Raw genomic sequence first — 25,219 nt, 5'->3', positions numbered from 1 at the left:
GTGTATATATGGTCTGGAGACTAAAAGACCTATTAGAAAAAGGGGAAATAAAAAGTCAACATTTCACTGTAATGAGTCATTCTTTCAACTCTATTTTAGTATTGTTCAAGGTGGCTATGTGTGGTTTTAAAACATGCAAAAGATGAGGTACGTAGGAAGAGAGCATAAATATTTAACATTAAAGTCTAAAAATCATGATGGGAGGAAAGAATAAATCAATTATTTAGAAATAAGTAAATATTTAACAGTAATAGTAAATCAGTAGTGAAATAGGAGCCAAAGGAGGCACTTGGAAAATAGTCTTGTTATTGGCAAAGTCATGGTAACAAATAATCTTTGAGTTGAGGAAAATTAAATTTCATCTTTGCTTGCTTTGACAAATGAAAGCAATGACTACCAGTTGATGGGATGTGAAACTGCCTTTAAATACCATAGACCTAGACACTTCTCTGAAGCAAAAAATGGTAATACACTAGTGAACAAGTATTAATCTGTATTATCATTGGCCTACATAAGCCTTTTGTTTTCCTTTTTACATCTCTTTGCTGCTCTTCCCTTTGACTTCCTCAGGTAACCATTCTGATATGCTTTATATATATTTTCTTTCTTTTTTTGGAGGGGGAATTTGTATACAAGCATTTCAAAAAAAATTTTAGGTATATGAGAGAAAATTACAATAAACTCCCTGTTCTCATTACCAGCTTGAATAATAAACTCAGGGTCAGATTATCTATAACTCTCCCAAGTCTCCACTCATCTCAAATTATTAAATTACTAAATTATTTATTTCTAAGTAATTGATTCTTTCCTCCCATCATGATTTTTAGACCTTAATGTTAAATATTTATCCTCATCCACTGTAGCCAGATTATTTTGAAGCAAATTCCAGACTTAATTTTTTATTTTATATATTTTAAACTTACATAAATAAGTTTATAGTATTTTGTAAGTTTATAGTATTTCTTGACATTGTTTTTTGGTGATCCATTTCTGCGTTTGTGGGTACATCTAGTCTATTCTAAATACCTCATGGTACTCTGCTGTGTATCACATATTCATCCATTTTTCAGGAGTGGAAGTGAGGGGTTCCCAGATAGCCTTCATCTCCATCTTACCACAAATAGGACTGTAATGACCATATTTATACATGCCCCCGACTGAGCCTGTGTGAGATTTCCTTTGTGATGGAAGCTTAGGTATGGAATTTTGAAGTCAAAGTAAATAATTACTTCGTTTGATTAAGTGCTGCCCGATTGGTACAGAAAATCTGGAGGGCAATTTGCACATGCACCAGGACCACCTGGCATTATCTACAATTTCCCCCAGGTTGTTAGGCATGAAATGATACTGCATTAATTTCTGTTTTTCTAATTAGTATTAGGTGTGACCACTAATCTTGGGTGAAGTGTAAGCAACTTTCATATGCTTGCTAGCTTTTTTGAGTTCCCTCTTCTGTAAATTGTTTTACCCTTTGCCCATTTTCTTATTGGAGTTTTTAATCTTAGTGACTTGGAGGAATTCCTTCATTTTCAAAAAGATTGGACCTTTGTTAAATTTGAACTTTTATAGTGTTCTTTAAATTTGTCATCTGTGTAACTCTTTCCATGTTGGCCTTCTATAGGAATTCTTAATTTGGGTGCAAATTCAGTCTATCCTTGTGGTGTATTTGTTATTCTAAGAAATTCTTCTCTGCCTTTATCCTGAGGATATGCTTCCATATTTTCTTTTACTGACTTTATGGTTTACATTTCCTGTTGAAGTTTTAATTCCACCCTTGGAGGCCACCCTTTAGCGTTAAGTAAGAATTTATCTTAATTTTTCTCTATAAACAATTTTTCCAGATCTGTCTAAATAATCCTTTCAATATTGACTTGTAGGGTTATTTCTTACTACATATTAAGTTCCCTTATGTAAATGAGTCAGCTCTCTTATTAGATCATTTTTTTTTTTTATTTTTTTATTGTTATGTTAATCACCATATATTACATCATTAGTTTTTGGTGCAGTGTTCCATGATTCATTGTTTGTTCATAACACCCAGTGCTCCATGCAGAACATGCGCTCCTCAATACCCATCACCAGGCTAACCCATCACCCTACCCCCCTCCCCTCTAGAACCCTCAGTTTGTTTTTCAGAGTCCATCATCTCTCATGGTTCGTCTCCCCCTCTGACATACTCCCCTTTTCTTCCTCTCCTGTTATCTTCTTCTTTTCCTTTTTTCTTAAAATATGTTGTGTTATTTGTTTCAGAAGTACAGAACTGTGATTCAACAGTCTTGCACAATTCACAGCGCTCACCGTAGCACATACCCTCCCCAATGTCTATCACCCAGCCACCCCATCCCCCATCCCTCCCACCCCCAACCACTCCAGTAACACTCAGTTTGTTTCCTGAGATTAAGAATTCCTCATATCAGTGAGGTCATGTGATACATGTCTTTCTCTGATTGACTTATTTCACTCAGCATAACACCCTCCAGTTCCATCCACGTTGTTGCAAATGGCAAGATCTCATTCCTTTTGATGGCTGCATAATATTCCATTGTGTATATATACCACTTCTTCTTTATCCATTCATCTGTCGATGGGCATCTTGGCTCTTTCCACAGTTTGGCTATGGTGGACATTGCTGCTATAAACATTGGGGTACACGTACCCCTTCGGGTCCCTACATTTGTGTCTTTGTGGTAAATACCCAGTAGTGCAATTGCTGGATCGAACGGTAGTTCTAATTTCAACTGTTTGAGGAACCTCCATACTGTTTTCCAGAGGGGTTGCACCAGCTTGCATTCCCACCAACAGTGTAGGAGGGTTCCCCTTTCTCCACATCCCCGCCAACATCTGTCGTTCCCTGACTTGTTAATTTTAGCCATTCTAACGGGTGTGAGGTGGTATCTCATTGAGGTTTTGATCTGGATTTCCCTGATGCCGAGCGATGTTGAGCACTTTTTCATGTGCCTGTTGGCCATTTGGATGTCTTCTTTGGAATAATGTCTGTTCATGTCTTCTGCCCATTTCTTGATTGGATTATTTGTTCTTGGGGTGTTGAGTTTGATACGTTCTTTATAGATTTTGGATACTAGCCCTTTATCTGATATGTCATTTGCAAATATTTTCTCCCATTCTGTCGGTTGTCTTTTGGTTTTGTGGACTGTTTCTTTTGCTGTGCAAAAGCTTTTTCTCTTGATGAAATCCCAATAGTTCATTTTTGCCCTGGCTTCCCGTGCCTTTGGCGATGTTTCTAGGAAGAAGTTGCTGCGGCTAAGGTCGAAAAGGTTGCTACCTGTGTTCTCCTTTAGGATTTTGATGGACTCCTGTCTCACGTTTAGGTCTTTCAACCATTTGGAGTCTATTTTTGTGTGTGGTGTAAGGAAATGGTCCAGTTTCATTCTTCTGCATGTGGCTGTCCAATTTTCCCAACACCATTTGTTGAAGAGACTGTCTTTTTGCCATTGGACATTCTTTCCTGCTTTGTCAAAGATGAGTTGACCATAGAGTTGAGGGTCCATTTCTGGGCTCTCGATTCTGTTCCATTGATTGATGTGTCTGTTTTTGTGCCAGTACCATACTGTCTTGATGATGACAGCTTTGTAACAGAGCTGGAAGTCCGGAATTGGGATGCCGCCAGCTTTGCTTTTCTTTTTCAGTATTCCTCTGGCTATTCTGGGTCTCTTCTGGTTCCATACAAATTTTAGGATTATTTGTTCCATTTCTTTGAAAAAAGTGGATGGTATTTTGATGGGGATTGCATTGAATGTGTAGATTGCTCTAGGTAGCATTGACATCTTCACAATGTTGATTCTCCCAATCCATGAGCATGGAACGTTTTTCCATTTCTTTGTGTCTTCTTCAATTTCTTTCATGAGTATTTTATAGTTTTCTGAGTACAGATCCTTTGCCTCTTTGGTTAGATTTATTCCTAGGTATCTAATGGTTTTGGGTGCAATTGTAAATGGGATCGACTCCTTGATTTGTCTCTCTTCTGTCTTGTTGTTGGTGTATAGGAATGCCACTGATTTCTGTGCATTGATTTTATAGCCTGCTACTTGACTGAACTCCTGTATGAGTTCTAGCAGTTTTGGGGTGGAGTCTTTTGGGTTTTCCACATACAGTATCATATCATCTGCAAAGAGTGAGAGTTTGACTTCCTCTTTGCCGATTTGGATGCCTTTGATTTCTTTTTGTTGTCTGATTGCTGTGGCTAGGACTTCTAATACTATGTTGAATAGCAGTGGTGAGAGTGGACATCCCTGCCGCGTTCCTGACCTTAGGGGAAAAGCTCTCAGCCTTTCCCCATTGAGAATGATATTCGCTGTAGGTTTTTCATAGATGGCTTTTATGATATTGAGGTAGGTACCCTCTATCCCTATACTCTGAAGAGTTTTGATCAAGAAAGGATGTTGTACTTTGTCAAATGCTTTTTCTGCATCTATTGAGAGATCATATGATTCTTGCTCTTTCTTTTGTTAATGTATTGTATCACATTGATTGATTTGCGGATGTTGAACTAGCCTTGCAGCCCAGGAATAAATCCCACTTGGTCCTGGTGAATAATCCTTTTAATGTACTGTTGGATCCTATTGGCTAGTATTTTGGTGAGAATTTTTGCATCCATGTTCATCAAGGATATTGGTCTGTAATTCTCCTTTTTGATGGGGTCTTTGTCTGGTTTTGGGATCAAGGTAATGCTGGCCTCATAAAATGAGTTTGGAAGTTTCCCTTCCATTTCTATTTTTTGGAACAGTTTCAGGAGAATAGGTATTAATTCTTCTTGAAATGTCTGATAGAATTCCCCTGGGAAGCCATCTGGCCCTGGGCTTTTGTTTCTTGGGAGATTTTTGATGACTGTTTCAATTTCCTTAGTGGTTATAGGTCTGTTCAGGTTTTCTATTTCTTCCTGGTTCAATTTTGGTAGTTGATACATCTCTAGGAATGCACCCATTTCTTCCAGGTTATCTAATTTGCTGGCATAGAGTTGCTCATAATATGTTCTTATAATTGTTTGTATTTCTTTGGTGTTGGTTGTGATCTCTCCTCTTTCATTCATGATTTTGTTGATTTGGGTCATTTCTCTTTTCTTTTTGATCAGTCTGGCCAGGGGTTTATCAATCTTGTTAATTCTTTCAAAGAACCAGCTCCTAGTTTCGTTGATCTGTTCTACTGTTCTTTTGGTTTCTAGTTCATTGATTTCTGCTCTGATCTTTATGATTTCTCTTCTCCTGCTGGGTTTAGGCTTTATTTGCTGTTCTTTCTCCAGCTCCTTTAGGTGTAGGGTTAGGTTGTGTATTTGAGACCTCTCTTGTTTCTTGAGAAAGGCTTGTATTGCTATATACTTTCCTCTCAGGACTGCCTTTGCTGTATCCCAAAGATTTTGAACAGTTGTGTTTTCATTTTCATTGGTTTCCAGGAATTTTTTAATTCTTCTTTGATTTCTTGGTTGACCCATTCATTCTTTAGTAGGATGCTCTTTAGCCTCCATGTATTTGAGTTCTTTCCGACTTTCCTCTTGTGGTTGAGTTCTAGTTTCAAAGCATTGTGGTCTGAAAATATGCAGGGAATGATCCCAATCTTTTGGTACCGATTGAGACCTGATTTGTGACCTAGGATGTGATCAATTCTGGAGAATGTTCCGTGGGCACTAGAGAAGAATGTGTATTCCTTTGCCTTGGGATGGAATGTTCTGAATATGTCTGTGAAGTCCATTTGGTCCAGTGTGTCATTTAAAGTCTTTATTTCCTTGTTGATCTTTTGCTTAGATGATCTGTCCATTTCAGTCAGGGGGGTGTTAAAGTCCCCCACTATTATTGTATTGTTGTCAATGTGTTTCTTTGCTTTTGTTATTAATTGCCTTATATAATTGGCTGCTCCCATGTTCGGGGCATAGATATTTACAATTGTTAGATCTTCTTGTTGGATAGACCCTTTAAGTAGGATATAGTGTCCTTCCTCATCTCTTATTACAGTCTTTGTTTTAAAATCTAGTTTGTCTGATATAAGGATTGCCACCCCAGCTTTCTTTTGGTGTCCATTAGCATGGTAAATGGTTTTCCACCCCCCCACTTTCAATCTGGGGGTGTCTTTGGGTCTAAAATGAGTCTCTTGCAGACAGCATATTGATGGGTCTTGTTTTTTAATCCAATCTGATAGCCTGTGTCTTTTGATTGGGGCATTTAGCCCATTTACATTCAGGGTAACTATTGAAAGGTATGAATTTAGTGTCATTGTATTGCCTGTAGGGTGACTGTTAACTGTCTGTTGTCTGTGTTCGTTTCTGCTCTTTGCTGCTTTTAGGTTCTCTCTTTGCTTAGAGGACCCCTCTCAATATTTCTTGGAGGGCTGGTTTCGTGTTTGCAAATTCCTTTAGTTTTTGTTTGTTCTGGAAGCTTTTTATCTCTCCTTCTATTTTCAATGATAGCCTAGCTGGATATATTATTCTTGGCTGCATATTTTTCTCGTTTAGTGCTCTGAAGATATCTTGCCAGTCCTTTCTGGCCTGCCAGGTCTCTGTGGATAGGTCTGTTGCCAATCTAATGTTTCTACCATTGTAGGTTACATATCTCTTCTCCCGAGCTGCTTTCAGGATTTTCTCTTTGTCTCTGAGACTCGTAAGTTTTACTATTAGATGTCAGGGTGTTGACCTATTATTATTGATTTTGAGAGGGGTTCTCTGTGCCTCCTGGATTTTAATGCCTGTTTCCTTCCTCACATTAGGGAAGTTCTCTGCTATAATTTGCTCCAATATACCTTCTGCCCCTCTCTCTCTCTCTTCTTCTTCTGGGATCCCAATTATTCTAATGTTGTTTCATCTTATCATATCACTTATCTCTCGAATTCTGCCCTCGTGATCCTGTAGTTGTTTCTCTCTCTTTTTCTCAGCCTCTTTATTTTCCATCATTTGGTCTTCTATATCGCTGATTCTCTCTTCTGCCTCATTTATCCTAGCATTTAGTGCCCCCATTTTTGATTGCACCTCATCAATAGCCTTTTTGATTTCGATTTGGTTAGATTTTAGTTCTTTTATTTCTCCAGAAAGGGTTTCTCTAATAACTTCCACACTTTTTTCAAGCCCAGCTAGTATCTTTAAAGTCATGATTCTGAACTCTAGGTCCAACATCGTACTAATGTCCATATTGAGTAGGTCCCTGGCTGACGGTACTACCTCTTGTTCTTTTTGCTGAGGTGATTTCTTTTGTCTTGTCATTTTGTCCAGAGGAGAATAGATGAATGAGAGAACAAAATGCTAACAGGTTTACAACGTCCCCAGCAAATATACTGTATACAAATCAGAAAAGACCTGAAACCAGGGGAAAAGAAAGGGAAAGAAAGAAAAAAGAAAGAGAAAAAGAAAAAAAGAAAAAAAAAGATAAAAACAAAAACAAAACAATACAAAAAAGGCAGAATATGATCAAATATGATCAGGCTAGTGCATAGATCAGTGCCACACACTAGATTTTGGGCGTATTTTGGTCTGTTAGAAAAAAGTGCCTCCTAAAATTTTAAAGGAAGAAAGACATATATGTACAAAATAAGGGTTGATACAATGAAGGGATGGAAGGTGACTGTAAAGATGAAAATTATAAAAGATTTTATAAAAGGACTTGGTAAGATAAGTTGTTTAAAAAAAGAAAGAAGATTTAAGAAAAGAAAAAAGGAAAAAGGGAGAGAATGTGATCAGGCAGCAGACTAGAACAAAGCCATACACTAGTGATTTAGGGTATATTTTGATCTGTTAGAAGAAACTGTACCTCAAAATTTTAAAGAGAGAACAACTTATATATATATGCCAAAAATAAGGGTAACTACTATGAAGGGATAAAATATGACTCTAAAAATGAAAAATAAAAAATGTTTTTTTTTTTTTAAAAGGGATTTATAAGATGTTGGTTGAAAAAGGGAAAAAGAAAAATAAAAAAAACAGTCAACAAAAATTAACTTTGATGAAATAATGAATCATGGTAAAAAAAAAAAAAAGCCATGAATCTATGTGCAGTATTCCCCTAGCGCTGGAGTTCTCCTATTCTCCTTGATCGATCAACTTGGTCTTGGCTTGCTTGGTGTTTGTGCTGATCTTCTGGGGGAGGGGCCTGTTGCTGTGGTTTCCAAACGTCTTTGCTGGAGGCGGAATTGCCCCGCCCTTGTCGGTCTGGGCTAAGGAAGCTGCTCCGGTTTGCTCTCAGGAGCTTTTGTTCCCTGCAAGCTCTCGGTACAGCTTTGGAGGACCAGGGCAGAAATGGTGGCCTCCCAATCTCCACTTGGAGGAGCTGAGAACTCGGGGCCCCGCTCCTCAGTGTGCCCCCAGAGAAAAGCAGTCACTTCCGTGTCCCCGGTCTCCGGCCGCACTCCGTGCTCACCCGGCCTGTGACCGAGCGTTGCTATCTCTGGCACCCGACCCGGCGCGGAGTCTCCAAACCCAGCAGATCCCTGCAGTGTGTTCCCGCACCGCTCCTCCCTGGGAAGGAAGGGGAGTCTCCCCGGATCTGCTGCTTGTTGGGTCCCTGCTGGGGGAGCCGTGCCCCGACTGGGCCGCAGATCACAGTTTATGGCAACCCCGAGCTGAGAGCCCTCGACTCTGCTCCGTATCTGCAGCCGGCTTCCCTGCTCTGATACCTGGGAGCTCTGCTGCACTCAGGCACCCCGGTCTCTCTGTGACCCCAAGGGTCCTGAGACCACACTGTCCCGGGAGGATTCCACCCCCCGCTTAGCCACTGCAGCGACTTCCCTCCGCCGAGCCAACTTCTAAAAGGTCCGATTTTGTGCTCCGCGGCTCTAGCACTTGCCAGAAGCGGCCGGCGGAGGCCCCTCCGTCTATCCTCCCGAATATCGCCTCGGATTCACTTCTCCGCACGCCCTACCTTCCAGTAAGTGGTCGCTTCTCTGTTCAGAGAGTTGTTGCTACTCTCCTGTTCAATCTCCTGTTGAGTTTGTAGGTGTTCAGAATGGTTTGATCTCTATTCAGCTGAATTCCTGAGACCAGACGAAATCTAGGTCTCCTACTCCTCCGCCATCTTGCTCCGCCCCTCTAGATCATTTGTTTTCATACAAGTATGATACTCGTTTTTATTTATAGTAGATCTTTATGTCTAAGTGTAATGTAACATTTTTCTTTTCAAAGCTGTTATTCATGTACCTTTTTTCATAGACATTTTTAGAATAAATGAGTTCCTTGAGTCCAACTGGAGTTTGGGTTAGAGTTACATTAAATTTATTTAATCTGTGGGATGAAATAATATCTCATAATGATTACTCTTGCCCATGATTATGGAAACAAAATTTATATTCATCTTCTATGTCCTTTATTAGATTAAAATTTCCTCTACACGACTGTTTCTTTAAGCTAAAACCTAGTTACTTGACTGTTTTTGTTGATATTAAAAATGGTAACTTGTTTTCATGTTTCCTAGACTTCAGGTTTAGAGAAATGCTATTGAGGTGCATGTGCAGTGCACACACATGCATGGGGGGGTGGGGGTGCCTTGCGCATGCACAGCCTGAGTTTTGCATCCAATCGTAATGAATACTCAGTGTAAGAGTTTTATCATTTCTCTTCCTCAAGATTTTGACTTTTCTGGTATATAATCATAAACTTGGGATTTCTTTATTCCTGGGTTGCTAGTATTTCTTTTAAATTCACATAATGGACGAATTTTAGCAAAATAGTTATGCTTCTATTTTGATTTTTTTTCTATTAGGATTAATTCCAACAACTGGCTATCTTCCATATACTGATCTTTAGAAAGGTTTCTCATTTTTTCTCTTGTGTCCTGAGTTCTTAAATGTGAACTTCCAAATCCCTAAGTCTTTAGCATTTGCCATACTACTTCAAATGAATTTTTAAAAAACTCAACTGTTACCACTTACAAAGCTGCTTAATTGTAGGAAGAACTGCTAAAATGAGAATTACCCTCTTACATATTTAAGTGTAAAATACAGTATTAAGTACAGGTATAATGTTGTATATAGTAGATTAATCAAACTTGTACATCTTGAATAACTGCAACTTTATACTGATTGAACAGCAGCTTCTCAATTCCCCCTTTCCTCAGCCCCTGGAAACCACCATTTTATTTTGGTTGTGTGAGTTTGACTATTGTAGACAACTCAAGTGGAATAGTGTAGTATTTCTATTTCTGTGACTGGCTTTTTTCATTTAGCATAATGTTCTCCACATTCATCCTTGTTTGCACAGCAGGATTTTTTTTTAAGGCTGAATAATACACTATTGTGCATATATACCACATTTATCCATCTGTTGATAGACATTTAAATGGTTTCCATATCTTGGTTATTATGAATAATGTTGCAACAAACATGGGAGTGCAACTATTTCCCCAAGATCTTTATCAATTCTTTTGGATATATACCTAAAAGTGGGCTTGTTGGATTATAGATTATTGCATTTTTAACTTTTTGATGAACTGTCACAGTGTTTCTCATAGTGGCTACACCATTTTGCATTCCTACCAAGAGTTCTTAAAAATATCCATGGTAATAGGTGTGAAGTGATAACTCATTGTGGCTTTGATGTGTGTTTCCCTGATGAGCATATTTTGATATGTATTTGCTGTTTGTATGTCATCTTTGGAGAAATTTCTACTCAAGTCCTTTGTCCATGTTTTAATGAATTTACTTGTGGTTTGTTGGATTTTTTTTTGTTTGTTTGTTTTGGTTTTTTTTGCTAAAGAGTTGTAGGAATTGCTTATATTTTGGATATTGGCCCTTTAACAGATATGTGATTTGAACTGTTTCTTTCATTTACTCTATTGATACTTTTGCTGTGCAGCTTTTTAGTTTTGTGATCCCACTTATTTTTGCTTTTTTGTTATTAAGGTTTCTGGTGTCCTATCAAACAATTGCTACCTAGACCACTATCATGAAGCTTTCCCCTATGTTTTCTTCTAGGGGTTTTGCAGACTTAAACACAATACCTGAATCTTTAATCCACTTTGAGTTGGGTTTTGTATATGGTATAAGATAGAGGTCCAATCTCCTTCATGTGAAAATGAGTTTTCCTAGCACCCTAAGCATCACAAAACCACTGTTTGTTAACACCCCTCCAGGTGAAGCTCTGGTCAGATTCTTGCCTTCTAAACTCCAGAGATGTTAAAATTAGCTACAGGGGGATTGGGATATAAGAATGCATCTTGAGGTTTTAGAGAAGTAGTAAGTGATGAATGGATACTCAAGAATGGCTGGACTATTTGGTTTCCTCTATTCCTTACTTCAGGAGGGCTTTATGCTACTGTGGTTTTATTCTGTCCATGCTGGCCCCTGTGACCTAATGACTTTGTGATGAAGAGGCTGGCAATTCTTCTTCAATGCAATCTGGGAAGAGAAATGACAATTTAATTCCACCATATCCTTTGACTGTCAGCATCATCCAAGACCTTAATCCTGCAGGGGATGTGATCCTGCAAGTGCACTGTCATGGGAGAGAAAGAAGAAACAGTAAGTTTATGATAGTTCAAGGTTAACAATCTTGTAAATGAGGCCAGTAGTGAAAAATATTCAGTGTGGCTAAGAGTTTAAATTTAAAGAGGAAAGTATACTTGTTTTCCTCTAGAAATTGTATTTCTTTCAGTAGTAGGACTTAAACATAATTTATGGCTCTTTTTGGCTAAAAATTCAGGAATAAAATATTGTTCAAACTCTGCAGAATCTGACCATAATGTCCTGACTTTGAGCAGATTTTTGGGTGATAGGAATTGACTTGAGAATGATTTGTGGATGAGGAAGAGAATTGTCAGGAAGTCTCTATCTTGGGCAGGTAGGAGTTAGCCCAAGGCAACCCCAAGCTAAGAGAGTTGTGCATGGGAGGTTAAGAACAGTGTATAGCACAACTACGTTGGAGACCACATGTAGTCTGAAGGGGATGTGATTGGATGAGAAATGTCATTGGGGGAATGAATTGGGGGCAAATCAGGATAGGCTGTGTACAACATGCTAGGGATGGGAGCTTTATCTTAAAGACAATGAAGAAGCTTGGTAGTACTGATTAAAAGTGAAATATACTATAACAGAAAAAGAGGGTTCATGTGGTTAAGTAACAAGATGTAAGGGTAATAAATTCGGAGTGATTTGGACTTCTAAAAAAAAAAAACAAAAACAAAATAAAACAAAACCCACAATTGTATCTACCCCCTCCATAGGTGAGTGTGGTTTTTCAGTAGGTAGGTATGTTGCAAATTTTAAATAGTACATACTCATACTTAAATATCTAAATTTTTATTAAACTGAGCATCCTGTTTTTAATTTGATCTGGAAACCCTAACTGGATGTATTAAGTCAATAGAATCAGGTGAACACGGCCCAAGTAGTAAGAAAATACCTTGATTACAGAGATAGGAGAGATGCTAGTTTGTTAAAGTTTCTGATCTCTTAGATAAGAGGGAGGAGCTGGCTTGGAGTTTGGGAACAAATTTGTGAAGATGACAATGATCAAGTACCTATGGCAAGGGGCTTGAATTGTGGCTGAGCTTCCATCTGTGGATAGTTAACCAATGGATAACTGTTCCAGAGGATAACTGCATCCTGTGAGGATCTCACAGGATGCAACAACTAGTCCCTTAGTGGAAGCTAATTCTATAGATCCTTTTCTGGGCTTTACATCCTTGTCTGTTTTTGCTTTTGCTCTTAGTTCTGTGAGATCACTTAGCCAAATAAAACACTTTTACAGAAGAAAAAGAAGCAAGGAAAAATCTCCACCAAAAATAGTGAACAAAGTAATATGGTAGGAATAAAGCCAAATTTACTTCAAATAGAATAAAATCATTGGAGACTACTAGAATAGGTGAAAACAAATCACTATCCTGTCCAGAAAGGATATAATACACCAGACATATACTAAATAAAAATAAAGCTGTAGTAGCTACATAGCAGACAAAAAGCAATTATAAAGGTACTTAAGATGTCTACAAATTTAAACTTAAGAGAACCCAAAAACCCTAAATATTTAACAAAGAAGTCAGTAAAATGAAAGAGATGAGCACCATCACAGTTGAACTGGGATTGGTCTAAGACTAAACATGAGGTAACAGTGTAGCCATTGGGAGCCCTTGCATCTCTTTGATACCACTAGCAGCCCCAGAAATCTTGGAGGGATAATGAGCTTCCTTTGGCCTGGATGAAACATGTTGCTAATTCTATTGCCTTGAACTTGTCCATATTAGTTTCTTTCTGAGGCAGCAGCTCTCAAATTTCCAGCCATAAGTGAGATGCAAGTACACTCAAGTCTGATTTCCAAATTTAAAGGGGCTTAAAATTACTCTTTGAATCACTCACTTGACTAAATGACTGTGATGGATTGACTGATACTGTCGTATTCTATCGAGTACCAGATAACTCAATGGAAGCAACTTAATATAGAGAATTGTTCATAGTATACAGAAGAACTAAAGGAGGGACTAGGGGATCACACAGGAACTCAGGGCCATCTTGGGCTGGAGGGAAGCAGGAAGGAAGGTATGGTGCTACCAGAACCAGGAGGCTGGTGATACCTAGAACCACGGAGAAGGCTGCCTGATGGAAGCTATTAACTGCAGACAGAAGAGCTTTCAAGTGGCAGCTGGAACCATGGAGCAGGCAGAAGCATTGCTGGAGGCATTGCCTGAGTTGGAAGAAGCCAAGAAATAATCTAGCTTTAGCTCCTCACTTCCTCTACTCTTTAATCAGTGCCTCACCATTAACTGCTGATACCCACGAAGCAAATGGCAAGGGAGCTGAGGCAGGAGAAAGGAGTCATCTAGATATGAGAACAAAAAAGCCATGACAAACCTAGGTAGGCAGGCTTAGAGCATAGGCATCCTGCCTTTCTTCCTTCTGCTCTGGGGTAGTTTTTTTCTCCCTATCAAATTAGGGCAAGAAGAAATACCTGATCTTATTTGTAAGCAGTGCTTATTGTTGATATCTTCTATAGCCTGTCCAACTTTGGAGCTAGGAACATGGTATCTTTTCTCTGCAGCCAAACCCACAGCACTAAGTTGTTACATTACCTATCTAGGGAGAGTAAAAAGGAAACTACCTAGTGGAGAGTACTGATTTGAGAGTCTTGTCAAGGCTTGAATTTCCAGGTAGAATTTAGATGATATAAACCACAGATCTAGCACATAAAACCACACACAGTGCTCCAGCTGTGGCTTACCTGCTTACAAATATATTACCTTTTTATTAAAGGCATTTACCAAGACAACATAGCTTAATCAGAAAATTTGTAGCTTTGTTAAATTAACCTGGGTTTGTGTTAACTATTTTAGTCTTTTCAACAGTTATTTGAAGTTTGTCTCCTTTGCATCAACTACTATCGTGCATAGCTTCATAAAACATTCTTGGGTATTGTATTCTCTTGGTTGTAAAGCAAGGCTCTTCATCTGCATAAAACTATCTTTGGGACATTATTAGGTCTAGATTTCTTTAATTATTCCTCCTAATTTACAAAAATAAGCATATCTTATTTTTTTTCTAAGATGTTGATAAAATACTGATGCTATTGGTTTTCCTTAATATCTATTCTTTAATTGGCCCTCTTGGGGCACACTTCAATTAGAAAACTACCTAGCTACATTTTCTGCCAACCTAGATTTCTCCATCTTATCCAGGGATGATGTTTGTAACCTATCTATAATCCATCAATGTCAAAAACCTATTTTTTTAAAAAGCTTTATTTGCTAGGGCTTGATCTTAATGAATTATACAGCTTTATAGTAATGAATGTTTTCTGTAAGTGCTCAAAAACCCTCCGTTTGATAGAATTGCATACAGGAATGAAGTAGACCTACTGGTCTGCTTGAAGAAAACAAAGCATTTTTTCTTTAGTCTTTCAAAAAATTGCCATTCTTTAGGACTTTACAAAGAATTACTTCTGGGAACCCATAGGCAAGGTCTTACAGTATTATGAACTAGTAATACAAATTGGGGGTGGAAACAAGTGATATTCTTTCCATGTAGGGCTGCTTTATTTTATAAATTTGGAAAAGTGTAAAGCACAAAACAAATCACATGTAATACTATATCAGACAATGCTTGCATTCAGTGGTGAGTATCAGAATCCTGAAAAACTGTGGCTTAAATTTGGAGTTTTATATACTTGCTACAACTTTCACCGATGGGCAGTCCCAAGCTGGTATGGCATTCCATGGCGATTAGACCCAAGCTCCTTCTACCATTCTGCTACTTAGATAGGGCAAGATAGCTGCCCCACCTTCAGCCTTGTATATACATCCCAGGCAGGAAGAAAAGTACATGCTCACTTTGCTGAAATATGGTGGGAATAAATATAAATCATGTTAGCTTGAAACGTGTACCCAGTATCACCTCTGGTTTACAAAAGAGAATGAGAGGCCATTTCCCCAGGTTTGCAGTTAGTAAAGCAGGAAGTCTGAGGTTTTATTACCCATCTCTCCAACTCCCAGGTACATGCTCATATATATATATATATATTTTTAAGATTTTATTTATTAGAGAGAGAATGAGAGATAGAGAGCACGAGAGGGAAGAGGGTCAGAGGGAGAAGCAGACTCCCTGCTGAGCAGGGGTCCCGATGTGGGACTCGATCCCGGGACTCCAGGATCATGACCTGAGCCGAAGGCAGTCGCTTAACCAACTGAGCTACCCAGGCGCCCTCAAATATATTTTACTGCCATTTTACTAGCAATGGTTTAAGTTGTTTGACTTTTAAAAGACCTCAAAGTTCTTGGTTTTGATGTATTTTACCCAAGAACCAAACTTCAGTGTCTCATGTGACCCTTCCCTCCCTCATAATTAAAACAGTCTTTTTCTGAGAGTAACACTTGACATGACGTGGTCTGGGAACCATTTCCATTAGATTGACTGGTGGTGGTTGTGGTGGTCGTGGTTGTGGTGAGGTTTATTAACAGCACGGATTATTGGACCCAATCCCAGATCTAGTGAATCAGACTCTGGAGACTTCGTTCCATGAAAATGCATTTTTAATAAGCTGGACAAGTGAATGATGTGACCATTAAACTTTCAGAACCACTGTACTAGAAGATAATTTTCTGCTGAGCACCAACTTACTCTGAGTTGCAGCTGCTTCCAGGTCATATAGTACTTGGGGGTGAAATGAATCAAGAGTATTATCCTGTCTTGGAGCCTAAGGTTTCTTTGCCCTAAGAGGTGGCCCCACATCTCCTGGAAGCTGTGGAAGTGATTTCTGCTAGGAAATACAGTTGGTGAGACTGGTATGTATGTTTTCCATAACATAGGTCCTGGCTGAAATTGTAGTGTCTGGGGTGAGAATGACTAGGTTCAAATCCTGAGTCTGCCAGTAAAGTAGCTGTAAAACCTTGGGCAAATTACTTAAATCCCTGCGTCTCACTTTCCTAATAGGTATTATTATCCCCACCTTACATATCTCAAGATTGTTTTAGGAATTAGAGTCAATAAAGGCAAAGCACTTACAGAAGTATCTGGTATTAGTTCTCAGTAAGCGTTAGTTACTAATGATGATTTTGTGATGTCATGGTCAGAGCTTCAGTACCTATGTAGATGGTGCATCTTTGCCTTACTGTAAGGTCTCTTACCACCTTTGTAGCTGATAATTTGTTTTTAAGGGTATATGACAAGATAGAATGGATCTGCATGATTGAACTTACCACTGGTAAACTGTTTATGGAATAGAGCCTGTTAATGGCAAACAGAGCTTGTGGAAGTTCTCCTGCAGGCTGTCCTTGTAGCAGAGTTTGGTTGAGATTAGCTGGCTGATTCTTCACTTGCTGTCTCAAAGTAACCAGGCGGTTGGGAGGGAGATAGGTCATGACCTCTTTGAACTTTAGCTCTTAATTGAGGAATACTCAATAGTATCCGCCTACCTTGGAGGAAAGCTGAGAGACTAATTAAGCTATTTCTGTGGCTCAGCATTTTAAGCTCTTAAGAGAATGAACAATGTTAAAACATTACCATTGCAGCCTGTGGTTTATGATTCCCTGAAGCTTCTACTGCTACCAGTTTGGAATATGTACAGTAATATAAAATGAAAGAAGGGGGCAAATAATCAGATGGTAAGTCCCTTTTATGCATGTAAAGAGACGATGCACTCTATAATTAGGGTCAAGTGACTTGAGCAGAAGACAGAATCAGAGGCTTTTGTTCAAATATCTAATGAAGTAAGTTAAAGACTTGGTTCTTGCTGTGAGGCTGAGTACAAGTGAACATTAACTGGCCTGTCCCAGTCATGAAGAAATGACAGGTGAATGTGCTTATTTGTGAGTTAAAACACACCTTTCCATATTATGTCCTCCCCCCATCTATTCTGTGCTTTAATTCTATAACACTTTAACGTATCATAACATGTTCGTATAATACCTTCATCTGTCAATTGAACAATCCTGCTTGGAATCCTTCTTGATTGGTTAAATAAACCTTTGCTACCCTGAGGCTTGGTATAAGCATCATATAGTGATCACTTCTACATTGCCCTCAGTAAGCTTTCTTTTATCCTCTGTCCTACTCCATGCATTACTAGTCTTGGATGTGAAGTGGGTATCCTACTGGTTCATTAATGCTGCTTTCCAGGGACGGTTCATTTCACGCCCCCTTCTCAGGGCTTTTGAAGCATCTTACTGCCGAAGCCACCCTGATGTAATAATCTATGACGGCAATTTTCTCTTGTATTTTGATGACATTAGCACCTGGTCTACTGAGTTTTTGAAAAAACTCAGTATCCGTGAGGATGATCCACCCAATGTCCTGGCCTTTGAGTTCTTTGAACTCCTCTCTACTGCTTCTGTCTCCCACCCTACCTCAGCCACTCCTCTCATTGTCCTACTCATCTGGAGCCTCCTACTCTGACCATCACCTCCTATTTTTCCAACTTATTCTCTATGATGAGCCCTCCAATATCTTCACTAAGAACATTCTACAGTTGACCTTTTTTCTTTTAACTGTTCATCAAGTCCTCAGAGGGACCTGTTTCCCTTTTTCCAGTTAAGATTAAATTGCTACCTCCATTATTACCTTCATTTGTCTGCATCTGTACTCCTGAGACCCTCTTTACCTTGAATTTCCCACCTAAGCACAAGCGTATAAAGAAAGTTAGAACAACCTATAAGCACACTGGCTAGTTTCACACTTAATTCCTCTATTTATTAAATATGCAAATGGGCTTTTAATGCTGCCAAACAAACCTATTTCATTTTGTAAATTCAACCTTCTCCTATCAAACTATTTCATACCTCTTTTTCAGCCTGAAATACCCTTCCTCTTCACTCTCAGCTGATGACCTTGTTGCACTGTGAAAATAGAAATATCAGAAGACGACATCACATCTTCCCAAGCCCAATCAACCAACATGTATGCATTTGTACCCTTAACTCTGCTTCGATCCTGTGCTGACATCTAAAGCCAACCCTTCAACTGGTGCAATGGATCCCATTCCTTCTTATGTGCTTGAGGGCTTCACTCATCTATGTCTTTTGCATCCTTTTTCTCTACCATTCCCACCAGCATACAAGCTCAGTACTTTCCATCTTAAAACTCGTTTTCCTTTGACCTATACACATTTTTTCCCCAGTAACCACCACCCTCTGTTTCTGCTCCCTTTACAGCAAACATTCAAAAAAAGAGTTGTTCATAGAAGTAATCTTACCTCCTATCCTCTTGAATGTCGATTGGATCTTCATTCCATTGAATCTTTTCGAAGTTGTCTCTTTAAATCCAATGGTCAGTTCTAAGTTCTCCTTTTTTAACGTTTGTAGTATTTCACACTGCTGATCACCTGCTCCTAAATTTTGTTTTCTACTGGCTTCTGGTATCCTATCCTCTCTTTGAAGGCTATCCTTCTCATTGACTATTTCTCAGACTTCTTTGCTGAATCCACATGTTCCTAACCTCTAAATTTCTGAATGTCCCCAGAACTTTTTCTATCGACATATCATAGGTGTCTTAAAGCTTTAAGTACCCTCTGTAGGCTTATGACTTTACAATTTATATCCTAGCTTCAACCTTCCTCTTGAGTTCCAGATCTGGATAAACAGTTTTCTGCTAGACATATCACGTGGACAGCTGTTGAACACCTCACAATGGCTAAAACTGATGACCACTACCCATAACCCACTTCTTATCTTCCTGTGAGAATCAAAACTCCATTTACTCCATTCAGGTAAAAACAGGCAAACAAAACCTCGACATTACTTTCAGACCTCTGATTCTCTCCTATACCACTTTGAATTTGACAGCAAGTTCTATAGCTTAACATTAAAAATAAGTCATTCCAAACACTAACACCACTTCTCCAGATACCACCCTAATAACAAGTCACTTGCATCCCTGCACGGATGATGGTAAAGACTTCTTAATTGGTTCTCTTGGCTATACTTACTCTTCTACCCATAGGAGCCAGAGCGAAATCTTTAAATTTTGCATTCTGAAATTTAAAGATAAACAGGAGGTTGCAAAGTTAGTACAAAGAGGTCCCATGTACAGTTTACCTAGTTTGCCCTTAGGTTATAATGAAACATCAAGACATCAAAACCAGGAATTGGACGTTGTTACAACATAGGTATACAGTTTGGTGTCACTTTATCACATGTGTAAATTATATAGAACTATTTCATTAGATTTAAGGAACTTACAAACTGTTTTCCAGAGCCGATGGTCATTTTATACTCTTAACAGCCATGTATGACCAATCCAGTTTTTTCATGTCCTCCTGGCATTTGGTATTTCCTTAAAAAATCAGCTATTCTAATCATTATATAAGGTCTTATCATGGTCTCAATTTCCATTTCCCAAGTGACTAGTGATGCAGAGCTTAATTGACATCCATAAATCCTCTTCAGGGAAATGTTTGTCATTTACCCATTTCTCCCCAGTTCTATCAAAATAAAATTGCCCTATAAGATGGTAGAAGTTTAAGGTATACTACATGTTTACTTGATATGTGTTACAAAATGATTAACACCCTATTGTTAGCTAAATCCTCTATCCTGTCACATAATGACCATCTTTTTTTTGTGTGTGTGGTAAGATCATTCAAGATCCATTCTCTAAGCATTATTTAAATATATGATATAGTATCGGCTATAATCCCCATACTATACATTAGATGGCCCAGGCCTTGTTAATTTTACAACTGGAAGCTTGTACTCTTTGACCAGTATTTATCCATTTCCCCCATCCCTAGACTTCTGGTATCCACCATTCTAATGTATCTCTGAGATCAGCTTTTTTTTTTTTTAGATTCCATATAGGTAAATTTAAAAGTATTAATCTTTGTCTTTTATATCACTTAGCTCAATGCCCTCGAGGTTCATTTGTTGTCAGGGCAGGATTTTCTTCTTTGTCATGTCTGAATAATACTGCAGTGTGTGTGTGTGTGTGTGTGTGTGTGTGTGTGTGGTGGGTGGGGAGGGTGGTATGTACTGCATTTTCATCCATACATCTGTTGATGGACCTTTTGGTTGTTACCACATCTTGGTTATTGTGGGTAGTGCTGGAATAAACATGGCGGTACAGATATCTCTACAAGAACTTGACTTCATTTCCCTTGGATATACACAGCAGCGGGGTTGCTGGGTCATAGAGTAGTTCTACTTTGAATTAAGGAATCTCTATACCATTTTTCACTGTGGCTGCACCAGTTCACATTCCCACCAACAATGCAGCAGGGTTCCCTTTTCTCTACATCTTTGCCAGCATTTGGTATCTCTGATGCTAGCCATTCTAATGGATATGAGATGATACCTCATTGTGATTTTTGATTTGCATTTCTGACTAGTGATGTTGATGACCTTTTCATGTCACATCAGCCATCTGCAGGTCTTTGGAAAAGTCTGTTCATTTGTGCCCATCTTTAAAATTGATTTTTTTTCTTTTCTTTTTTTTTTTTTTTTTTTTTGGCTAGAGTCATGAGTTCCTTGTTTATCTTAAGTGGAGGTGGGGAAACATTGCCAAGAGCCTGGAAGGAGAGTCCTGTCAAGAGCTACCATGATAGGAACTGTGAAGTTGTTGGAGGGGTGTCCTTGGCCTGAAATGACACTGCATGGGAGGAACCCAGGGAAATAAATATTCTGACCTTACTCCGTTCTATTTCTGATCTCTTGTTGGGCTCTAGGACCAAACCTGACCAGAACCTTGAGGGAAAAGAATCAGATGACTAAGTCCACATATTTCAAGCATAGAGCAGAATAAAAAGGAATAGAGGAGATTTAGAGGGGCAAATGGAAGATACAAAGCATAAGTAGAAGATAAGTTACTTACCTTGCATCCCATTATTTTGGTGGACAAATACTACAAATGTGTCATATTTACAGTAGTATGACCAGTTCCAGTGTTTTAAGCAATCTCCACCTTGATGAACAAGTCCATTCTAGTCTTCCAGAAGTTGATGTGCACAGAATGGCTTCTCTATTATGATCAGAGATGCTGTCTTCTGACTTGTCTTTCCTTTGCTGTGGTGCCTGCTGCCTTTTACTTTGTATGTTGTGGCCCTTGACTGACAATGTTCTTGGCCTCTCTGGCTTTATAAAAATGTCTAGATACTAATCCCCTGGTCTGTCCAGCAGGAGGTCTCTGCTCCACTACAGGGCCAGCTCTTTCTGAAGGGTTCCAGATAGCAGAGCTGCTGGACCCTGGTGACATGGTTATCTTATCCCTCATTCTCTTTGTGTAGTTAAGAGTTGGCGAGTATTAGGTGAGGGTTGGTAGAAGAGAAAGTGATTGAGGGATGGATAGACACAGCCGCACACTGGGACACCTGGAACTGTTACCCTGGGTATAGGTCTTGTTCCTGTCTGATCCACTCTGCTAGACCTGTTTTCATTCAGAGGTCCAGTTGTCTGTTTTGTTTGTTTGTTTTTCCTGCCCAGGGGTTTCTGTAAAGACCAATGGACAGATGGACTTTTCTACCTGATGGATCTCAGTGTAGACTGAGATACAAAGATGATTATATCTCAATGGGCTGAGCTCAGATCTCCCACAGGATGGAAAAATGGGCTAAGTTGAGAGCATGATATACACATTGTTTGTATTTTGACTTTCTTTTATGGACAAATATCCAAGTTAAAAAGAATACATGAAGATGTCTTTTTTAAACACTGAAAATACTTCATTTGATACAAAAACAATGATATATCCATATAATAGAGTATATTAAATTGATGTAGTTTTTTAGATTAATTCTAGTTTAAAATTCATACCATAATATTTGCATGTCTGTACATGTGAGTATACATCTAGGAAAATACTGTATGTGGTATTGCTGAATTGAAGTTATATGCATTACAGTTTTGATATACTCAGATAAATCTGTCAACTGTGTAAGCCTGTTCCAGTCCTTACATCTTTAAGAGGGATTTGGTGTATCCAGTTCCAGAAGGTATCTAGGGTTCTGGAATGTAAGTGTGGCTTGCTTATGTTTGTCTTCCCGAAGTCATTTTACCCTGTTCAGCTAATTAAGTACTATTGAACTATCTAGTTCTTAGTGTTTGAAACTTTTGTTGACAGTTGAGACTGTTCTCTATTTGTCCACGTAGATAATACATTTTATTCTATAGTCACTTCAGTGGGGATTCAGAGTCAACATTGATACATGTGTGTTCAATTCATTATGTTTAACTAGAGCTGTACATTTGTTTAATTCTAGTTTTATCTTTTTGTAAAAATCACTTAAATTTTGGACAAATGGGTTATTTTGTAGAATATTGATTATTTTTCTATAAAAGAGTTTAAGGTATATTTTAAATAAAACAAAACACAGATCTTAAGTATACAGTTCAACCAATTTTGACTAATGCATACACCTGTGTAATCCATACTTAAGATGTAGAACATTTCCAGTATCCCAGAAAGATCCCACGTGTCCCCTTCTAGAAGATCACATCCTTCAGAAGCAGCCATTGTTCTGATTTCTACTGAAGTATGTTTTTGCCTGTTCTGGAACTTCATACTTGTGTTTGGCTTTTTTCATTCAGCATACTGTTTTTGAAATTTAGCCATATATTGTGGATATAAGTAGCACATTATCTTACTATGTTCTGTACAGGCTTCCATTGTATAAATATGCCACAATTTACTTATATTCCTGTTGGTCATTTGCATTGTTTCTAGTTTTCAGCTGTTAAGAGTAAGGCTAAGGATAGTCTTAAACAAGACTTTGTATAGACACATGTTTTCACTTCTTTTGGGCAAATACCTTGGAGTAAAATTGCTGGGTCCCAGTACAGATGCTTGTTTAACTTATTAAGAAACGGCCAAATAGTTTCCCAAAGTGTATGAGGATTAGTTTTTCCATATCCTTGTTGCCATTTGGTGTTGTGAGACTTTTTTTTTTTCCAGTACAGCTGTAGGTGTGTTGTATCATTAGTCCCATTAACCCCCTGCCCAAGTTTTGTTGGATTCTTAAACTGGTATCTTTGGAACACCCTTGGGGTATGCTCATTAAGCTATATGCAAAAACTTATGCCCACTCACATTTTCATGAGAATAAGATTTATACATTTTAGCTTTCTTTAATTAAATTGTTTAAAATTCAATTTAGTTAACATAGTTTATTAGTTTCAGGGGTAGAATTTAGTGAATAATCAGTTGCATATAACACCCAGTGCTCAGTACATCAAATTCCCTCCTTAATGTCCATCACCCAATTATCCCATCCCCCCTCCTACCTCCTCTCTAGCAACCCTGTTTATTTCCTGTAGTTAAGAATATCTTATGGGTTGACTGTTTTTCTTACTTTATTTTTTCTTCCTTTCCCTATGTTCATCTGTTTTGTTTCTTTAAACTCCACATACGAAAATCATACGCTATTTGTCTTTCTGACTTATTTTGCCTGGCATAATACCCTCTAATTCCACCCCAAAATACGGAAAGAGCCCAGATGTCCATCGACAGTTGAATGGATAAAGATGCAGTGTGTGTGTATATATATGCAATGGAATATTAATCAGCCCCCAAAAATGAAATTTTGCCATTTGCAACAACATGGATAGAACATTTTAAAATTACTTTCCAGAAAATAAATTTTAACCTTGTAATTTTACAAATGAATGTCATTTAACAGTTAAAAAATTTTAGTTAAAACTTTCCAGATAATTCTGAAGGAAAACAATTTGGGAACTAAAGGAACAATTTGGGAACTAAAGCATTTTCTTACATTGAAAAATTAAGTCTTACTTTCTCTATGGATTATCCTAATAAAAACTCAAACCACAGTTTCATTTTTAAATAAAAAATGCAATTCCAGTGTATTTAACAGTGTTATATTAGTTTCAGGTATACAACACATGGATTCAACAGCTCTATATTCAGTGCTCATCAAGAGCAATGTACTCTTAGCCCTTCACCTCTTTGGCCCATTCTTCACCGCCCCCCCCTTGTGGTAGCCATCTGTTCTCTAAAGTTCAGAGTCTGCTTCTTGGTTTGTCTATTTTTCTTAGTTCAATTGTTTTGTTAAATTCCACAAATGAGTGAAATCACATGGTATTTGTCTTTCTCAGACTTATTACACATAGCATTATACTCTCTAACCTCATCCATGTTGTTGCAAATGGCAAGAGCTCATTTTATGGCTGAGAAATATTCGTGTGTGTGTGTGTGTGTGTGTGTGTGTGTGTGTGTGTGTCCCCCAAACATTCTTTATCTGATCATCTATCGATGGACACTTGAGTTGCTTCCATAATTTGGCTCTTGTAAATAATGCCTCTATAAACATGGGGATGCATATACCCCTTCAAATGAATGTTGTTGTTGTTGTTGTTTTAAATTGGGTAAATAGTAGGATTATTGGATTGTAGGGTAGTCTTATTTCTAATTTTTTGAAAAACCTCCATATTGTCTTCCACAGTGGCTGCACTAGTTTGCATTCCCACCAGTGGTGCAAGAGTGTTCCTTTTTCTCCATATCCTCACCAACACTTGTTTCTTGTGGTTTTGATTTTAGCCATTCTGACAGATGTGAGGTGATAACTCATTGTGATTTTGATTTGCATTTCCTTGATGATGAGCATCTTTTCATATGTCTGTTGGCCATCTGTAGGTCTTCTGCCCATTTTTAAATTGCATTATTTGTGGGTTTGTGTGTATGTGTGTGTGTGTGTGTGTGTTTTAAAGTGTTGAATTGTGTAAGTTCTTCCTGTATTTTGGATACCAGCCCTTTATCAGATACTTCACCTGAAATATCTTCTCCCATTTAATATGTTGTCTTCTAGTTTTGTTGGTTGCTTCCTTTGCTGTGCAGAAGCTTTTTATTTTGAGGTAGTCTCAATATTTAA

This window comes from Eumetopias jubatus, unplaced genomic scaffold, assembly GCF_037043125.1.
Source record: "Eumetopias jubatus isolate StellerSeaLion01/CBP00866 unplaced genomic scaffold, mEumJub1_p1.0 scaffold_7, whole genome shotgun sequence".
Taxonomy (NCBI): Eukaryota; Metazoa; Chordata; class Mammalia; order Carnivora; family Otariidae; genus Eumetopias; species Eumetopias jubatus.
This window is presented reverse-complemented; position numbering follows the sequence as displayed.